Source organism: Chaetodon trifascialis, chromosome 1 (assembly GCF_039877785.1).
Source record: "Chaetodon trifascialis isolate fChaTrf1 chromosome 1, fChaTrf1.hap1, whole genome shotgun sequence".
Classification (NCBI taxonomy): Eukaryota; Metazoa; Chordata; class Actinopteri; order Chaetodontiformes; family Chaetodontidae; genus Chaetodon; species Chaetodon trifascialis.
Window position 1 is genome coordinate 13,305,721 of NC_092056.1, and position 21,581 is coordinate 13,327,301.

Genomic DNA, 21,581 nt, shown 5'->3' on the forward strand with positions numbered 1-21,581 from the left:
GCTATGATAACATTTAAATAAGAAGACATTCCGCTATGACAACACTGCGAACTCTTACTTTCTGAATTGAATTGTACAGTTGTGCCTTTCTCCTATTCATTAAACACTGAGCACGTGCGTTTTGTGACCACACAAATAACACACCTGTGGTCACTTAATGAAAACACAATTCTCTTCTCTCGCATGTTGTTTCATGAAAAAAACTCCTCAGTCAGTAATACAGTCTCGGGTAAATGTCCAGGGTGGGAGACAGTCATGTGTCTCTGTGAGGCTCAAAGTTTTTCTCCTTGTCGCATTTTGTTTTGGACAGTCGCTCTTTGGTGTGAACGCAGGTTTCCTCATAAGGTAAGACGGTTCTGGAGACTAAATGCAAGTCTAAATGGCACATTTATAATTAGACTGCCCATTCAGCACATTGTCCTGATTGCTATACAGAGACTCTCGGCTCTGTCTCTGTCAGAGTTTGTCTCTGACGGCTTGTGCAGCTCAGCGTGTCGCTCACAAAAAGAGCGAGAGGGGAAGAGTGAAAAGCGGCATTTCAGCCCTTTGATGCCACAGAACCGCACTTGGCTCGCATCTAACGTCTCTCACTTATTTTTGCGCACAGAAACTACCGGCATCTTAATTAATCACCTTCTTCCTCTATACACTTCTTCGCAGTTGTTAGACAGAACTTGAATGTACATTTTAATAACTGGGAGAAATGAAGACGTGTTATTTCTGGCAAGCTGATGCCTTCAAATAATTTCTGCTGTTTTATCAATATTGCCCGGGACAGATGTGCTTTTATTTCGCAGTAATTCCAGCTGATTTAAACATTAATGAAAACTACGACTGGCAATTTGTTGGTACTTAACAAAACTGCAGGGCAATAATATATTTATCATACTGACTGGTCATGCGCATTTTCTGTATTTTCAAGGACTAATCTTCGGGTGGATCTCGGGCTGACTTGAGCTTTTTGCAGGACTGAGAAAGGCAGCATTTCCCACCTGGACTCAGCATAACATTTAGACTCGCTGACGCTGATGTGCCAGTAAGTTCAAAGATTTTAGGACTTTGATTTTGGCATGAAGGGAGAAGCCACCTGGCTTGTCTAAACATATCCTGCACTCTGTCCAATAAGTCTAATGTCTTCCGTGTTGCAAGAGCAATAGGGATGCTCAGATTATTTTTTTCATTGTCATACATTGCATTTTTATTCTTCTTGATATTATTTGTTTTATTGAGTGGGAGAGAAGTGATGCGAAGGAGCCCATCTTAAAATTTGTTTAGACTGCCACAAACTGCATTTACTTGCAGCTCTACTTTTAGCTGTCCTCACCACCTAAAGGTAGAATTTGTTTAAACTAAGCTCTTGTGCCAGCAATTAGTGGGATCAAAGAAAAGGCAGGAGAGAGAGAGAGAGAGAGAGAGAGAGAGAGAGAGAGAGAGAGAGAGAGTGAAAGGAGAAGGGATTCAGAGAGAAATGTGCTTTATGTTTGGATATTTTTTCTATATCTTACCTCGCACATGTGCACATCGATTATTGATTATGCTTTTGGCTGATGCTGTTAATGCAGAAGGTGAATCCGATCATCTCGAGTTGACAGCAGATGTTGTTTACTGGGAATTTATATTGCAACTGTGACTCTGCTCAAAAGAAAAAAAATAATAAAATTACCAAAGTCCCATCATCAGCGTTGAGCTCACAGATCTATGTTAGTCACCGTAAAGTGTTTCATGATTTCACTGCTAAGAATCAAACATCACAGTGACGCAAAACGAAAGTGCTGGTTTGTGTGGATTCATTTTATGGCCTTGCTCTTCTGCTAACAGTTTCAACCAGAGCATGTTTCCCTGCCAAGCAGAATTCTCCCAGAATTACAACCAACTCCAACTCATGATAAGCTGATTTCACAGTCGGAGAAGGGGGAAAAAAACATTCTTATATCAACACGATTCTGCAGTGGGATTGTAAGTAACAGTGATGTGTTGTCATCTGCAGACGGAGCAATGTTACAATTTTAATAATATGTGTAATACAGTATGTCGGCAAAGAGACTGCATCAGCCTCTCCGGACCTTGATATTTAAAATTCTTTCAAAACTGTCATTGTTTTATTGAGTGTGTGTGTGTGTGTGTGTGTGTGTGTGTGTGTGTGTGTGTGTGTGTGTGTGTGTGTGTGTGTGTGTGTGTGTGTGTGTGTGTGTGTGTGTGTGTGTGTGTGTGAGTGAGGGAGTGAGTATGTGAGAGAGAGCCCCTCTATGCCTTGGCATGAGTGCATGCATGGGTGATACTTTCCCTCTCCCAGATATTTCGTCTTTACATTTATAAATGCTGTTTTTTAACCCTAAGTCCAAAAATCTGACCACATGTCAGTCAAACCGCGAACAGACACCTGGCACATCTCGTCATCTTCCTCTCTCTCTCTCTCTCTCTCTCTCTCTCTCTCTCTCTCTCTCTCTATATATATATATATATATATATTTATATATATATACTTACAGTGTTTTGCAGAAAGATGGCTTTTTTTTCCAAGTGACAGGATGCTGCTGGGATGGGCAGGGAGAACAAAGCTGGGGGGGGGGTCAGCTGAAGGATGTACAGGTACTGGTCTCCCTCTCTTTGTGGTGGTGGAGGAGGTGGCTGAAACCTGATGATAAACAAGATGAGAGGAGGTAAACAACAGCAGGCCTGGTAAAGGTGGAGGAGGGGGCACAGCAGATGTTGTGACATCTGTCTATCTAAGTGTTATCTAATTTGCTGGAGAATACTTCAACAATGATCAAAACTGATGGGGAACTGCCGTCGCTTTTTTGTTAGTTGTTGTTATCTGTTCCCTGCAATAAGAAGTTTCTGACGAGTTAGTGACATGTCACTTCCGTCATGATGCTTAATTTTCTTCCACGGGACAATATGAGGAGGCGCTGCACAGCATTATGTATAATGCATGCGTGGTGACAGAGAACTCGCCCTCCTCCGCACGCCAAAGGAGCGTTTGGGAGTGTAGAGCAGGTGTTTGACGACAGCGTGCTTTGTGGCTTGAAGAAAGTGTGTACGGTGCAGATGCCTCGTGTTTGGATGACGTGGATTTGTGGTCCAACAGGGGGAAATTGTGGATTTTCTCGGACTGCACCATTGTCATTTCTCTTAGAGGAGAAAACGCTGATGAAATCAGCGCTCAAGTGAGTCATCAAAACCAGAGAGTGGGGCATCACCTCCACGAAGTCGCCGTCTTAACTGAAAAGCTGTGAGAAAGTGGAGCCAGACAGATTAATAGGAGGCAGTGTAATACACCAGCCGTTTGACAAAGACTTACAAGCTTTTACACTTTGAATTTCATCCGGCTCTGGCTTTTGGTTTTCCACAGTCAATTTTTTTTTAAGATCATGTTTTTCCTTTATCACGGATTCCTCTAATGTCAGAGATTAAACTTGAGTACACATCATTTTTTTTTAGTCAGGAAAAGAATAGCACGTACAGTATGTGCGCCAACACTCACTGAACATCGACAAGGGCAGGGGTGGTATTTTTTCTGCTCTATTAGATCTCTGTGTCCCTCTGGCTGCTGTAAGTGAACAGTATTGCTGACATTAAAGGATTACAGATGAAAAAAAAAATCTAAATATGTGAATCTTCACAGGAGCTGCATAATTGCACAAGTAACCTAAGTGGCCCATTTTGATCTGCATCATTCACTCTCCCACCGAAAATGTTTTTCTCAAAATAATTGGACATTTTCTTTTAGTCCATAGCATAGTTGTGCATAATTAACTTTGACTTCAAAATGCAACAGTCTAGGCTATGGTAAATAGTCTCTGTTGATTTTTTTTTTTTTTTTTTTAAATCACACATTAATATGTAGAATTAATTGGAAGGGCCTTGGTGGCCGTGGCTTTCTCACACAGGTCTGGGACTGTAATCAGGTGGAGGAATTAGTAGGACTCATTGTTTTTTATGGATCAGATGAAGATTTGTACAGTAGCTGTGTGAAGACGGTTGCCTTTATTTCCATATCAAAGAGGCACACAGTGCAGCCGGGCTGTAATTAAAATGTGGTGGATTTTTGAGTCCCTGCATATGTACACACACACATTTTCTCTCTCCCTCACTCAGGCGTGGGGGCATACACACACACACACACACACACACACACACACACACACACACACACACACACACACACACACACACACACACACACACACACACACACACACAGCATATGGACCAAGGCTGAGAACTGTCAGGTTGTGTGAAAAGCGTGCAGGTGGTTGAAACTGAATTTTAAACAAACACTCACGTCGGTCCAGGTTCCTTTTGCAGACATTTGGGTGCAAAATCCAAAGCCAGTTTTTTTTTTTCTTGTGGCAACCATTTTGTTAGTTACAGTTTGAGAGAGTCGTGAATTAATTATTATTTTTCTCACTTTGGCTCAGTAACAGCTGTCACTGACTGCAGACACAAACCTTTATTTAACTCACAGAAATGTTTAGCAGTCATGTCAGAGACATGAGATATGTGGTCTGTATGTTTGTGAATGAGTGACCTTGCTGCAGAATACTGGGATTATTTAAAAAAAAAGAAGAAGAAGAAAAAAGACAGTAGAAGAAGCTGTGATCTTTGGCCCCAAGTGATTTCTGTGTTACTAGATTTGGAGAAGCTCTGAAGACCTGCGATTGTGTCTTGTGAATGAACAAGGGAAAAGAGATTAGTGTAATGTGGGCTTTTGCGCTGCTCACACACAAAAGCGTCACAACAAGCCTTTTCCTTGTGATCTCCCCCATTGTGCTTGGATCAAGTCTCATGGGCAAGCCACTGCCTTGGAGGAAGTGTTAAAGGACCTGATGAAAATATCACTGGAGCCAACATGGGCCACTGTGACACTGAGAGTATTACTGTAAAATAATGTGAAAGAAGGCTTTACAGTCTCACCCTCTGATTAGAGAGAAGAAGCACGATTATGGCATGGAGCACATACCCTATTCTCATTTGTTACAACCATTTACCCTTTTTGATAAAAAACATAACTGATCAGGTTTTGCATAGTTTATGTACTCTACAGTCTCAGAGGGCAGTAGTTATTTTTATATCCACACAGGTCTCCACTGTCTGTAAAAGCTGAACGATTAGACATTATCCAGTTGGTGGAGGTTGACAGCCGGCTTGGTATCTGCCAGCCTGATCTGACATGAGATGTAAAATATGCTCCATGGCTGTGACTAAGCCAGCCAATCTGGCTTCTTCGCTCTGCAGTCCAGCCTTTAGGATGCTGGGAGCCGTTTTGTTGGCACACGACTGTTTTCAGATCAGATTGGCAACTTCATTTCTGTGTGCACATTATGTGTGTGCTCGTACAGAGAGACAGTGTGTGTGTGTGTGTGTGTGTGTGTGTGTGTGTGTGTGTGTGTGTGTGTGTGTGTGTGTGTGTGTGTGTGTGTGTGTGTGTGTGTGTGTGTGTGTGTGTATTTGAACACTGGATGCCGTGTGTTGTCTTCTCTTGCATGTGTTGTGACACGGCAGTGATGAACAGTTCGACCATAATATGGCACTTTGATTCATGATGCAGAAGGCTGGGCCAAATATTTGACTTAACTAGTTTGACTGACAAGTGCGACTTCATCCAGAAGACCTGAAATGTCTTATCGTGCACATTACCACACATTTTAAATGTGGATTAAAGCCTTAGTTCATCTTTAACTTGTTGATTTCATTACATTTCTGAAGACAGGCCTCAAAATAAAAACAGTCTTTGTCTTTGCTGCTGCCGAATTTCAGGGTCTCCAGATAGTGTGTGTCAGCCCTCTTGGATGGAAATAAAAACTGATCAACCACTTGCATCATGGAGCAGCTACTGTGACATGTAGACCAGGCGAGGAAGTCATGGAAAAGAGAGGACGTATTGGGCCAGAAATCAGATTCCCAACAGTTTTTCCCTTGGAAAATGCTAATGTCTGATGCCAAAAATAAATCAAAGTGACAAAGAGGGAGGGCGCATGGGGGAATAGATGGAAAGGGTCTTGTGGCTAAAGTTTTGATGAAGTTAACCATAGCATCTCTTCTTACCCAGGTCTTTTGTTTCCTTTCTGAATAATTTCTTTTTACACTGACTTGGATGTGTTACAAGGCTTTGCCCTTAATGTGCATTATGAGAAAATGGCTTCCCCAGACCCGACCACAAGCTTTCTCTCACTTTCTGTCTGTCTTTGTTATCCTCTTTCTCGCACAAGCTCTGAGAAAAGGGGGGGGGGGGGTTGTTTAGACCCTGTTGGTGAAAAGATGGACGAAGAGCAGATTTTCTGAGACTAAAGACTCTGCACATATAATGATGTTAGTGTTCATGTTGCCTGAGACCCCGCTGATGATGTGTAAGTAGATTAAAGTCAGTCTCTTTTAGTCTACTGACCTGCACGTAGGGGATCTTGCATTTTTAAGATGGTTGAGAATATTTATTCTACTTATTAGGAATACGTACATGCAGTTGTAGCATTGAAGCAGTGCACTTCCCCCTTTCTTTTTCTTCCAATAGGCACAGTGTTGGTACATGGTGGAGTACTGGAGCAACTTTATCCATCACTGCCTCCTTAATGTAAACATAACAGAGACACAAAACTTAGAAAATATGAACAAAATTTAACTGACATCTGACATCAGTGTCATCTGCTCATTCTTCGAGGGTCCATGAGTTAACATACATGCTTCAGAAACAACGGATGAAGGCGGTGGAAACATTCTGGGCCGTCTAAAATGGCACGCCTGATTGGCTCAACTGCACAGTTATAAGCAAAGTGCAGCTACAGCGAGGAAAGCCCAGAAAGCCCGACTCCAAGAAAGAAAGCGCCGTCTGTGATAATCGCTTTCTTGAATGGGACTAAAAAAGAGAAATCTGCTGAAATGATAGAGAAAGCCTGTGGTTTGGCCCATGCAGTAAATTTCCCATGAGCCTCTTTGACAATCTGAGGGGATAGCCACTCTGGCACACGCCACCCGCCCACATACAAAACACACACACACACACACACACAGACACACACACACACACGCAGTGTTGTTTCTGCCAGGCAGCACGGGTGTAGACACCTCTGGGAGGAGGCTTGTCTGGGGATGATTGACAGGAGGTGGGTGAGGACTACACTGAGGGGGAACCAGTGGATGGTGGGAGGGGTTGTCCTGAGGAACAGTAACACTCGTTGTTTTTTCCACTAGACAGGACGGTCTATAAAATCTACAAGAACTTTGCTGAGGAGAGTGGAATGACACTGTGGAACAAGCATTAAAGGCTGAAAAGATTCTGAAAGATACTTTTGCTGGAATATTTTATGACCACAATTAATGACCCTGCAGACTGCATACAAATATATACAAATGACTTCAAAACCCTCCTTTCTAAGTAATAGGTTCATATGCAGCTAATTTGCAATAGCGATTTACGTTCACTGTCAAAGCTTGTTCGCAGAGTAACATTCGTCCACCGCAGTGCAAAATCATAGGGAGGAGGCCAGGGTGGATGGCCAGGCACATGACTTCGACGCTGGAGACTGGGGTTTGCATCCCATCACAGTTGACTTTTTTTTTTTTTTTTTACAAAATATTTACCATGCTCATGATGTGTCTGCCAACCTTAACGAAGTGTTTTAGTTTCCCCAACCATAACCGTAACGTCCTTACCATGACCGCAGTGTTTCCCTAACTCTAACCAAGTGTTTTGAGTTGACTTCACATAACCATAAAAAATTTAATTATGCTTTAGATGCAAAGGGTGGATGCTGTAGCGAAAACAGACGAAAAACGTTGACAGTAAAGTCTTTGCAGCATTAATGTTAATAAAAAGGTATAAAAAAGATGAGAAAAAAAATTACAAAAAAGTTGGCCTTATATTTCCTCAAAAGCATATTACCAACTGCAAATAAGATGAAGATGTACAGACTGTAGAAGATGTGGTCGGACTTCACCATCACAGGCAGATGCTCATAGGCACATGCAGCAGGGCTATGGTTGCGGTTTTTTGTGGTAGGAAGGAGAAAGGCTTTATGTCCTTGGTTAGGGGTGGGGTTGAGGGTAAACTGGGGAGGTACAATGTTCCTCCTCATCCTCAGCAATGCTAAATTTATTGGTTACCATCTGCAGGGTGGAGGAGTTTGGGTTGTGGCCAGGCCAAAGAAAGGCTTCTAATTAAACAGTCATCATTATCAACTTGTGGTCAGTGATCATCATCCCCAACACTGGTTCTCCAAGATGAACATGGAATCATTGAGGCTTTCCCTGAAGCCCATGCTGGACTGAATTAGAATAGAAGAAACAGAGGAGAAAAGTGCTAGCGAGAACATTTTTTTCCTCTCTTGGCAGAACAGGCAGCATGAGGCCCTGTGCCATATCCACTCAGGTTTAAACAATTACCAGACATCAGAGAACCCAGCAGAGCCTCAGCGCTGGCACAACCGTCGTGCTTTTGACTGCTGTACTTCAGGCCATGGTTTCAGACATGGCCAAGTGTCACATGTAAGCGGAGCTTTCGATAATTTCAATTAGTGTAAGAGGGTGTGCCTGCAGTATCTGTATCACTGCTGCTGGAGGAGCTTTCCTTTGAGGTTGACAGCCCCCTAATATAGTATTTCTTGGTTTGATGTGTGAGTGACACAGAGGCGCTCCAAGAGGACGGCAAAATGGTTTATTAGGACCTAATTAGAGCCCTGTGATTAAAGGGGAAGTGACTGTGATTAGGAGACCTGCAGATGATGTGGAAACATGGATGAATATTCAGAGGAGAAAAAGCACAGTACGTAACAGCCTGTGTGTGTTTTGTGCGAGTCTGTGTATGCCTTTGTAGAATATGGAGCACCACAGTGTCCGGGCTGCTTCGGAGCAGTTGTGTCATCATATCATCTTCACAGCAGAGCTACAGCAGAGGAGCTTTACAACTTAAGCTATTAGAGAGAAAATGCACAAATGAATACGCAGCCATAACCCTACAGCTGATGCTTTCTATGAGGGTATCTGCACTTGCTCCAGGTAGAAGTTCAGGAACTTGATGAGCAGCTATTGTACCCCAAACAGTAAGATGACCTTAGTTTGTAGCTTGTTTTTTGATGGTTTCAGTCCGACATGTAGGAGTTATGCTGTGAACCTTCACAGCCAATTGAACATGAAACCATGAGGAATGTTCTGTAAAGCCAGGTCTGTTTCGGGAAGCTTAGCGCACTTGCAAAGAATCACACATTCTTGTGAACTTCAGAGTATGTGCTGTTTAATCAAAGAGATAAATGGTCTTATTACTATTAGCCTCCATCAATGGAGAGATTAGCATTGGACTTTCTTTCTTTTCGCCTCACAAACTTCTGACTTTTTCAGATATGCGATAGCCAGAAATCATTTATGGGAGTGTTCTGAGGGCAGGAGATTGTCAGAAGGGCCTTGCGATTTTACAATTTCACAACTGACTTCCTTCTTAAAATGACACAGGCTTACCTGCCTATTACTCCCTTTGATTTCTACAGTACATGCTTCTGCGCTCTGAGAGGTATTCATAATAAGCTTAAACTCCACTGGCTTCATTGCTAAAGGGTGCTTATCTCTGGGCTATTCAAGAGAAAGAAGGGTAATATTTTTTCCAATTTCAACATTTTACTGTTAGGCCACAGTCTGCCCAAAACCATGTTCAGGGGGCTGTTGTGGAGAGCAGGCATGCACACACATGGATATATGGACACATGCATGCACTCACACAAGTACATGTACTCACATTCAACACACACACACACACACACACACACACACACACACACACACACACACACACACACACACACACACACACACACACACACACACACACACACACACACACACACACACACTGTCTGTGGCTGCTTTTTGAAAATATTATTTTGCCATTTAAAAAATGAAATGGCACAGCTGTGGATTTTTTTTAGTTAAGATTGAAGTGACATATTTCAGCACATTTATTTATATGTTTTATTCAGTATACATTTTAACTCGCTTTTCTAAAGGTTGTGGGAACTAGTCTGCTAGTTTTATTTAAAAGTCTGCTTGGCTCATTCAGCTGAAATCCTGGAAAGTGTTTTTCTTTTATTACATAGATCATACTTACCTTGCAGCACTTATTGCATGTTTGGACACGCAATTCAATCTATTTACATTTTCATTTTGTCCCAATGGAATGTTCAAAGCATTCTTAGCTTGAAAATGTTCTCTCACATGTAATGTAAGATATACTTGAAAACTAGTTTGCGGTAAGCAGTAGTGGCCGTCTCTTTTGCTTGGAGCTATGTCAGTTTTTCTTGTAGAATAACGAGGAGCATGTGTCGGAAAAGTGAAAAAACACAGTGATCTTTCATGTGACCCACCTGTCGTGCTTACAGCACTATTAACAGCAACCTCATGTTACTACTGTCCGGACAGTCGCTCCAAAGCGCCTCTTCCTCCTGCTCTTCTTCATTACTCTGTTTTAAAAGCTCTGCAAACACACCTGAAGGTGCTTGGCCTAATGCTCGTGGTAGCACATGGAAGCCAACTAAACACTTGAAGGGAAAAACTAAACCTTAATGACCACCAGAATTTAAATACACATAATCTGTAGGTGCCAAGTGTTTGTTTGAACTACATCTTTGTCCAGCAGTTAACAGTGTGCCATAGGTTTGTACTGTGAGTGTAAGTGCTCCCCAGCCCTCCGCCTGTACCCTCAGCCCGCTGAGTTTCTCAGTTTTACCGTTGCTTGTGCCATGCTGTAATGGGCTCCCAGGACATGATGGGAATATAATAACTGCTTGGCAATGTTTTCCTTACCCCCCTCATTCTCCACTAAATGTAAAATGTGCCCAGAAACATGGGATATACGGTACAGGTTGTGATGTCACTTGTTATTGCTGGATATGTGAACCAGTAAATTTTGGATTATTTTCCACAATCTGCTGTGCAGAGTGCATTATGTCACAAAGGCCACATTGTAACTAGCTGGGTGTAGAGCAGCGTTGTCTCCCCCTCTCTCTCCCTCTCCCTTTCCCTTGTTCTGTGCATTGCTCGGCCACCTTCTGAGTCTCCAGTTCAGACTGCAGCCTTACTTTATGCCCATTTTCTTTCCTTGTGCTGCAATCAATGGACAATGGACCTATAGGATAGCTTACATAATCGGAAAAAATCATGCATTGAAAAGTGTGCAGGCTAATGACCAAGAATATTATCCAGTCTCAAGTTATTTTCCTCTGTGAAATTTGATTATTTGCAAAAATTTGGGTGAGATTATAACGTCAAGACTGGAGGTCTTAAATTGCGGGGTGTTCCTGCATTAGCACCAAAAGACTGTTAGAATCATGCTCTGTGAAACGTGACTGTAAATGATGAGATTAATTAAGTGATGATTGATATATTTTCATTCCTTTGCTGCACAATTGGGACTCTAACTGCTTTTGTTCAATGCAGTATGGAATGAAGGAGCCTCCTGTTTTTCCACTAATTAAATTTGCCACTAACATATGCTGGCAGGAACCTCTTACCTTGTTTGACTTATTTATTGCCTGACTGTAGAGGTAATTTGACCTTTCATTTCAAAGGCTCTTTTTTTTAATCCAGAAAAGGAGTGTTAAACTCAATTATACCAGTGATCAGTGGCTCAAACACTACATTTGTTTCCTCTGGGGGGACAAGCCAAGTAGAGCCCTGCTCTCAGCTCCTTGTCCCTTACTCCTGGCCCTTCCACCCCTTCAGGCCAACAAGGGGGGAGAGGTAAATTAGGACGGGAGAGAAATGGGGAAGGGGGGCGGGAAGGAGACATGAGTGAGATGAGAAAGGGAGAACGGAGAGAGGGAGAGAGGAAAGTGCCCCACAGTTCCTGCCATGTCACTGGAGATTTGTGTCCTCCTTTTAAATCATTTCCCTCTTAAGAAGATTAAGAAGGCAGAAATATTCTCAAACTGATCATTTTCCCTCCCCCTGAATGGATTCATTTGCATTTGCAAACGCTGCTATTAATTGTGGGTTTCAAAAAAAGACAAATGACCTCTGCAACTGTAAATAAAAAGAAAAAACAGAGGTTATAATGTTAATTGTTAAAATGGCTGCACAGAGGCCAGTGGAGCCAAAGCAAAGCACATGCCCCCATCAGTATCAGATTTACACCAGGGTCACTATGCTACAGAGAATACTTTTTTTTTTTTTAATTATTATTATCATTTATATGACCCTTACCTCTTAATCAAGATTTCAGTCTTTTTTTCCTTTCTCAAGAAAAAGGAGTTATCCTGTACGTCATTCATTTGGATTAGTGTTCTACCAGAGAAGAGAGACTAAAAACTGGATCAGTTTTTAGCAGGATGCAGAGGAACACGCAGTGAAATGCTGTTGTACTGTCGAGTACACTGCTGGGTTACATGAATGGCAGATAGTGATTTTCTGACGTGGAATATGAATGTTCAGCTGTAGACCTTCCTTCTCTGAGAATACCGCAGCACATTTAAAACTTTCTTTACTCTGTTACATGCTACAAAGGTTTTGCACATTTCCTCAGTTAAAGTTGTCTGCCTGCATTGTGCTGAGCGCGCCGCTAAGATAATCTTTCCTCCTTTGCAAATCGAAAAATGTGTGACAGTAATGCAAGTCATTGGTGGAAAAGGCCACTATAAAATAGTGCGTCCCTGCTTCTCCTCGAAACAGGGAAAACACATAATAATTTGCGGACACCAATGCCTTGTTGTAACCTGATCATTTATGGATCAGTTGTTTCCTTTCTGGTTTAATTCACCATGTGATTGATTTTCAGTGCAGTACTGTTGGAAAATATCCACACTAAACCGTGCCTGAAATAGGGAATCATTTGAATACAGATGCTTACGGCTTAGACCTTGTCACTGGAAACCACTTGGAGCCAGGAGACAATTGCAGGTTGATTATGTTGCTTCTGACAGAAGTTGCAACTCCTTTGTACAAGGCAGCGATATTTGCATCTAAATGCTTATTGTAGACATCTAAACAGCATAAAGACTGATTGTAAATGCCAGCTGTTGGGCTGCACTCGGGGAATAAAAAAAAAGAATTTCAATAAGGAAAATTGGGATGGAAATGAGGAAATTATTTTCAAACAGTGGAGCTGAAATCAATAAGTACGAAATGGCATCGTTTGTTGTGCTGGTTGTATTTGTCATTTTTATTGAGCGTGTTTGTACAATCACATATGAATCTATTTACAGTTAGCTACGGTATGCTGTATTTTAACTGGTGGTAATACAGTGTTTATATTCAGATGAATTATGTCTTATTCTTTGGCTACTGCTGCAGGCTTTGGGTACATGTAATGAGGTTGTAGTGCAGGTGTTACAGATGGGTAAAAAAATGGAGGAATTTGCTGTTAATAAATGATCAGATTGATATATTTGATACATCTTTTAATATTGTGTTTGCAGGTAGTTGAGATAGTTGGAACATGCCATTCTAGCCTTTGTAATGTTTGTGCGTGAATGCATGTGTTTGTGTGTGCGCTCTGTATGTAAGCGCAGTTATACAGTATATATGGGTGTGCATGTGTGTCTGGTTGGTGCCCAAAGCAGAGTGATGCCCCTGCTGATTCTACTCCTCTAGCTCTTTGTCCTGCAGCACTCAGTGTGTCTGCCTCCTCGGGAGACTGGCAGGCTTCTCTAGTGTGGCTCCACAAAGGCCCAGCCTCCTTTGAGGTGTTAAAAACTTCCATTTATGCATCTCCCTGGACAAAAAAAGCACCAAGCCCATTTGAGTCCAGTAGCAACACAGGCAGACATTGTGGCCACGCTTCTCTAGCACTCATTTCACAGATTCTAAAACCAGTATGTGGTGAACAGGATTTGAGGGGCTAAAGTGCCCCGTGAGGGCCAGGCGATAAGAGGGGAGAAACGCCACCACGCAGTAAACTAGAAGATGGGTCCAGGAAAATAAACACATTACCTGGGAGAGAGGGAGAGACTTGTTTTCATGCTCCTGCCCCCAACATACACAAATACACAAACGCCACTTTAGAAGAAAAGAAACAGAGAAATAATGAAAAGGAAAAGAAAATATGTGCGGGTATCTTGGAAGTTAAGAAAAGAGGTCTCATCAGTGTGCAAGAAGACAAGCCTATTCTGTGTTCTCTGTCTTTACGGTCTTTGGAGTGAAGAATATGTGAGAGGGGAATCAAAGAGAATTGATAGGTTGCACGCCCGCCTGTTAGGAGCACCGGAGACTGAATGCCGTCCACCGTGGAGGAAAACATTCTATTTGCTGGTCGTTTCTCTCCTCTCACCCTGCCTCAACCCAGTTGCTCAGTAAATAGACTTTTATTCTTGTTATTTGACGCAGAGGAAATGACAAATAATACATTTGCCGAGCAGCACGCAAAAGCCTTGATCGTCCACAGCCACTGTATCTGGGGCTATTGCTCGGAGGAAACTCTGGGTAGAATAGCTGCTGTTCAAGAGTGGGTTTTTTTCTGCTTTATCTGACACCATTGCACTTCAGCTCGGCCAGAATACAGGTCACTGTTTTACCCTCAACAAAGATACTTTAACTAGAGTGACACTCTGGCAGTCATTCCTGACATGTTGGTGCTAGACGTTTTGTGAGCGTCTAGTCTGCTGTAGTTCAGTGTCAGGAAGGATTGGCCAGGAAAAGGCAGTTTGAAAGAGACAGAGGGTTAAGATAAAAAGAGGAGGAAAGAGAGATTTGTATGGCTGTGACAGTTAACGGTGTGCTGGAGCGTGAAACAGCTGTTTGCACGTGATTGACCTGCTTCCAACACCAAATAACTCAATGATACGCTGCGATCGCTTGTAGAAATTCAGCTCGTCTGTCTAACAGCACAGCACTGGACTTTTTTTTTTTTTTTTTTTTTGTTTTTGCCCCTGGCTGTCCAAAGTTTATCACGGCAGTAGGAAGTGAATAAATGCATGAGCCAACAACGTCTCCACAAATACTTCCTCCTTGAAAATATGTATGAAAATGTAAGCGTCTACCTGAACAGTAGCTGTTTCCTGACCAGCAATGTCCTCTCATTCCCGGCTAAAGTGATTACTCACTGCATGGAAGCTGTCGTTTCATATTTCACAGATGCTGCTGCTGCAGAGAGGATTGACTTTATTGAACTGGATATTTAACAGACAATCACATGTGTTCAATTACTATATCAGACATTTCTGTGCCAGAATGTTTTGCGCTTCACCAATTTGCCCTCCACGCAGCGCCCACTCCCCCTCCTCCTCCTCTTCCTCCCATTTCCCTATTTCCGTTGGGACCACTGTTGTAACCCCACATCGCTGCATCCCAAACTCCCCCACGCAGTCCCCCGGCCTGACTCACTGTGTGGCTGCTGCTTCTGCAGAGATAACCACACAGCATCCAGGTAGGGAGCAGCCTGCTGATGGCATAGATTACCTCTATTGTCAAAATAACTAACTCTGCAGAATTCCTACTTTAGAGTGTTTGGACGCAGGAGAGAGTGAGGATTTGGAACGGAGGATTGAGAGGATTTTTATTTTATTTTATTTTTTTAAATGTTGGAGATCTGGACGAATTCCAAACAGAAGTTGCAGCACAAGTTTTGGCTTGCTTGATGCACACAAAACTACAGAATTTGAAATGTACATTTTCATACACGTACAAAGTAGACAGATAAACACACCCACATACATGCAATTCAAACATGTCGCACATTCAGTAGTTTTAATGCAACACAGACTTAAAGTAACATGAAGCCTGAGTTTGGTCGGGGCAGCTGTGTATTGGTTGGTCTCCTCTGTGCTGCGTACAGCTGTGGTGATGTTGTCTATTGATACTGAGCTACAGTCACATGACGGTTGAAAAACACAGCTCTCTGTTACGGTGAAGGAAAATTAAATTAAGCGTAGCACACACTGTACATGAACACATGTCTAGAATTTGAAGGTTGAGTTGATTTGAAAGGTGCTCTTTCTGGGCTGTGATGCTGCTTTCCTTCATGTAAACTGTACAAGAGGCTTTCGCTCTAGCAGCAGGCAATACAGTGCGTTTGATGTGTAATATGAAGATACACAAGCAGTTTCTACATGGAAAGCTTTAGTACAAGTGAATGGGTTAAGCTTATAGTTTACAGAAATGTGGAATTTGAATCTCGTGTTGTGCCCGGACAAATTGTGTGTGTGTGTGTGTGTGTGTGAGAGAGAGAGAGAGAGAGAGAGAGAAATGTACCAAATTACAGGATAAATTCTGGCCTTTCAAACCAGTGCGAATCAGGGACAGTGTATCTACTTGGTGCTGTCTTTGCTGAGTTTAGGTATAGAAAGGCTGTGTGTGTGTGTGTGTGTGTGTGTGTGTGTGTGTGTGTGTGTGTGTGTGTGTGTGTGTGTGTGTGTGTGTGTATTCCCTCACAAGTTCAGCACTGGAAATGATGCTATAATTTTCAACTCTGCTTCACTGCGTATGAAAGCTTTTGTGGCAACTTGAGTGTGTGCGTGTATGTTCGCATTATGCTTCATTCGCGTGTGTGTGTGTGTGTGTGTGTGTGTGTGTGTGTGTGTGTGATAGCCATGACCAGCCAAAGCTGGAGAAAAGGCCACTCTTTGACAGAAATGCCACAGGTGGCTGTGAGCTCTCTGTCCCTGCTCCTTTGATGTCAGCTCCATCAGTCCGTTTGGATCTTTCTTGTGTCTGAGAGCTAAACCTCCAGTATTTTCAGTGAGGGGAAATTGTTTTAACAGAAAATAGTCTTCGTGCCTCACTCTGACTAGTCAGTCATGGTCTAATGGGGCCAAATTTACTTAGCATCTCCTCCTCTCACCCTCACGGTCTCTGTCTCTGACAAAAAAGAATTAACAGAAAACATATTGGTTAAGTGTGCTGACAATTTCTTTATGAAAATGTAGTAAACTAATAACTTGGATTCAGGGTCGAATGGAATTGGGTTTAATAAGTCCCCGATCCTCTAATTAGGAATGGGGAGTGCCTGTTTTATGTTTCCTGCCTGTAGGTCTAATTCACAGCAGGAAAAAAGCTGCTACATGCAGCTACAATAGGCCGGTTGACACTGAGTCATATTACACCACAGGGACTTCTACACCGGCTTCATTATAATATCATTTGGGTTGCTCATTATTTGCAATTATTCTTTTGTTTTTTCCCTCAGACAAATAATTAACTTAAATAAGCAATGAATAAGGAATACATTTCCCCATTTATTGTTTACCTCATTGTTGTCAATTAACATCAGATTATGAATTCAAAGGTTTGTTAATGTCGACTCTGTAATTATAAGAGCTCTCATTTATTGAGGCACAACAGGCATTGAGCCTATAGTCAGATGTTTGACAAAGACTGGTTTATTGAATTACCATCCATGTAATATGTGCTTTATCCAGCAGGCAGGCATTGTTGTGTTGACTGAATAGCTACTAATATAAGTAATCGTGTGTGTGTGTGTGTGTGTGTGTGTGTGTGTGTGTGTGTGTGTGTGTGTGTGTGTGTGTGTGTGTGTGTGTGTGTGTGTGTGTGTGTGAGTACAGGAGTGGGTGGTTGCGGCTCGAGCATGTTCAGAACAGTGAAATAATGTGTGTTTAGAGTTATTTGAGAGGCAGGAGTAGACCTTAAACTCAGAGGTGCTATTCATGTAACAGCTTTCCATTCAGCTGGGGTCACCTGGGTCCCCTCTCCCGCTTTGTCACCTCTAGCCTCAAGGCTACCACATTCAGGCCTGTCTGCAACTCTTGCCTTTCTCTGGCTCATCCTGTTAACCCTCCTGCCTCCCACATAGCACGGTCCATGCTCAGTGCCGGCAACAATGTAGTGCTAGTCGGTGCGTTTATCTGGTCTTTATTGTTGGTGGCTTACTGGCCCCCGTGATGGGAGACTGAGGTGCTGAAGTGCAAATTAGTGACGGATCAGTTAAGCGTGACCTTAAAAAACCCTTGGCCTTGTTTAATTGGCAGTGCTGAGGCGGACTAATTGTATAAATCAGCTGGTAATGAGATCTTGGCTTATTGTGAAACACAAGATAATGTGAGAAAATGAACATGAATGAGCTTACAGCATTTTCATCCCTCAAGCTAGACGGTCTCATCAGTGAGCAATCATTCCTCTCTGTTGTCATTACCTCTTATGTTTTGGTGAAATTTGGCTTCACTGATACACAAAACTGTGCAAGTAACACTGTATTGGAGTTTCCTGGGTATTTTTTCTGACAAAGCTCTTAAAGTTGCAGCACTTCAACAAGAAATGCTGAAACTAGCAGAGCATGGCCCCTAAATAAATCATTAGCAAGGCAGCACTTGAAGAAAGGAAGCAAAATTAAATAAAACAACCTCTTTATAGGAAAGCTGTTTGTTAGCAGAACCCATTGACTGGAGGACAGATTAATGAGGAAGCCAAGAAGTAGATTTCAAACATTGTCGAGGATGGATTGCCATTGGTGACAGACAGCTGTGAGGACAGGGGGTCAGACACGAACAAAGCTGTCTTACAGTAGCTCAGCTGTGGAGACTCTGACCCTCAGCCAACAGTCACTATGGCCCTGTTTCTCTTCCTCTAGCTCTGTCTCTGTTTGTTCTGATGTAGGTAAACATAGTTATCTAATACCTTGTTGATTTTAACCATGTTCCAAATTCACTGTTATTTCTTTAATCCAGTAAAAGAGAATAAAGCTCATTTGAATTTATATTTTGCAGATTTTTAATAAAATGCAAGATAGTTTTATAGTATCCAAGGATACACTCAAAATAGCCCTATTTCCTGTCTTCTTTTTGCTTACATTTCAGGTTTTTACATGAATTCAAAATCAACCGACCAGTGATCGCTGGAAGCTGGGGATTGAGTCTTTCAGTTTTTGTAAGTATCAATTTGCCTCTTTAGCTTTTTCTGTCTTGCCACATGTCTCATGCACCCCTGCTGTCTTTCACCCACACTGAACACCTGCGTCAAATGAGGTGGACAATTGGATAGGCACACAATGTATGCACAATTAGACACTGATATCACCATAAAGTCACTAACAGACCTTTAAATGTTAAATCCTCCAACTTATTTTTCATTTTGTTTTGCATCAATATGGTGTCTTTTATTCTTTTCTCTTTTTTCACTGTCTGCTGCTCCTTGTGTGCTATCATCCTGTTTCTTGTGTGGGAGTTGTAATTCTAAGGTCAAATCATGCTTTCTAGTATTCATTAATTGTAAGTATTTTAATGATTAAAGCCGAAGAGGAGAAAATGAAGAAAAAACTCAAAAATATACATCAACCTTTGCAGAAAAGTCTTTTACAGTTGAAACTGGTCAAAAATATGAAACCTTGAATGTCAGGAATTACAATAAGCCTTTAAATCAATCAAATTAAAACTGTTTGGAGTAGACTGAAACTTTATTTGGTATCACTATGAAACACAAATATGTTCAAGTATCTCTGAGGTGTGAAAGAACAGAATACGAGATAATGCCATAATACTTATATAACAACTGCACTGTAATATGGGAACATATAATCACCCTTTTCTACCAAAGCAATATCAGACCTTTGTTTAAACCAGGTCAGAGTCAATCTGGTTATATGCCAAAATATGTCAATCTAAAAGTGAAAATTCAGGAAGACAGTATGAAATGCAGCATTTTGCTTTAAAAAACAGAGAATGCTGAAGTCCTCTCTTCATCAATACAAATATTACTTGAACAATCTTTGCTCAGCTGCTGGTTGTGCAGGTTTTCTAATAAAAATGAATCTTAGATATTAAGCAAATAAAGGTGAGGATCTTAGTTGATATTATTCTTTTCTTCCAAATGTCAGGTGATATCATGGGATTCATATAAATGTGCTTGAGAAGCTCTTCAATAACAGCTGAGAAATGTCTCTCTGAATTCAAAGTTCATGGCCATTTACCATTGTTTAATCATGCCATTTCATGTCACACACCGTCTTCTGCTCAGACGAACATGCTCGTGTGTGCAGCTCTCTCTGCTGCTGCTGCTGCTGCTGCTGCTGCTGCATGTTAGTTTTGTTGAGTTTGTTGTGAATGGCTCAAACTCGTAAAATGGTCTTACTATGACAGTCAGTCATGCAGAATGTGACCTGACTGACGAACATAAATAGAGAATCTAATTAATCAAATTTATTATAAGCACGGCATACACAACAATAAAAGACATCACTGCACACACTGTTGACAGAGACGTAATAAAAAACAGACATAAAGCACTTCTCAGCTGAATTACAGATGTACCACGTCGAGGAAATGCTAGTTTTTGTTGAGGAAACGTATGCAACTGAATGCAATGTTAAGAATAATACATCGGTGATTAATGGTAATATTAGCTAACTGAATCCTGGGTGAGTCAATTAAATAAAAATGCAAAAGATCCCAGTTATCAGCAGAAGCTCTGTGTTTAAGAGAGAACTCTTTACCTACCGTCAGAGTTAGCATGGTTTACTGCAAATCAGGGAGAAATTGCGTCTACTTTTCAGTGTGTTAAGTGCTCGTAAACCTACAGCATAGAAAAATATCCTCACGTAGCAAGAAACAAAGAAACATCACCAGCTGCTACTTGATAAGCCTCATATGCTTGTTTGAAAATAATAAACAATTGCAAATACTTAACAGTATTATTAGTCTCCAACTGTGTCTACTGCCCCCTGCTGGACAGCAAAAAATGCTCTTCCTCAGCTAATAAACGGACTACTGAAGTTGGACAAAAAAAAAAAAAAAGTGTCAGTGCTGAAGTGGTTATGTTGTTAAGTCACTGTAACGCTTCGCAGCACCTGTCCGTAGTTATTATAAAAGAAAATACAGCATGAAGCTGTACTGCACTAACGTTCATTTCCATCCCACTCTTCGGAGACATTAATTCGGATCCTCATACAATACGAAATCTATAGCTCCTTTGACCCACATGGTTAATGAATTTCAAAACATGACAGGAAGTAATTTAGTTTGTGTCTGCAGTGCTTATAGAACACGTTTAATTACAATCTCATCTGGAGACACCTGAGGATATGTTGCACCATCACAACAGGCCATACACACTCTTTCTTAGCATGCGCTATTTATTCAATGAGCCACACAGTCTCAGAGCTCTGGTCCCACTATCGACAACACCACTCTCGGGGAGGATGTGGCGGAGCCATTTTGTCAGAAATTAAATAAACAGCACTTCATCATAAAATGAAAATGAATAACCTTTGAAAGCTTATTCTTCATCTATTATTTATCAAATGGGCCTCTTCAGTCCACTGACCCTGCAGTGATTATGGTCAACATGTTGCTGAGCAGAGGCTGCTTGACAAAGAGTGCCTAACAAAGATTTTATTTTCATCAGCCTCAATTACATCAGAGGATCCCAGGGCGAATTTGGAAAACTAATTGTTGCACATGTCATTACCTGTCAACAATGTGAAAAAACCCTCCTGAACTTTATGCATCTGCCTAAACTCTGCATTCAATTAATAGCTTGCTGTCTGTATTACTCATGAATGACCTCCTTTTGAAGTACTCAAGCTAAAATATGCATGTTGGCAAATTGATTAGGTGGGGTGTTGTCTGGGCTCTCTTTACAGTCGGTGATGAAGTATGGTCCATATTTAATCACATGAAGAGGACCTAGCCTCTGAGTTTATTATTATTATTATTATTTGA

General features: G+C 41.6%; 1 protein-coding gene across 6 annotated transcripts in view; it reads left to right on the plus strand.

Annotated features, from left to right (window-relative positions):
• The window catches only part of sox6 (SRY-box transcription factor 6), a 129,967-nt gene that overhangs the window by 1,909 nt on the left and 106,477 nt on the right, over positions 1 to 21,581 (plus strand). For all 6 annotated transcript variants that reach the window (XM_070993590.1, XM_070993812.1, XM_070993667.1 and 3 more), the window contains exon 2: positions 18,723 to 18,792. The gene's annotated coding sequence lies outside the window, so the exon portion shown is untranslated. The remainder of the gene's footprint in view (positions 1 to 18,722; positions 18,793 to 21,581) is intronic.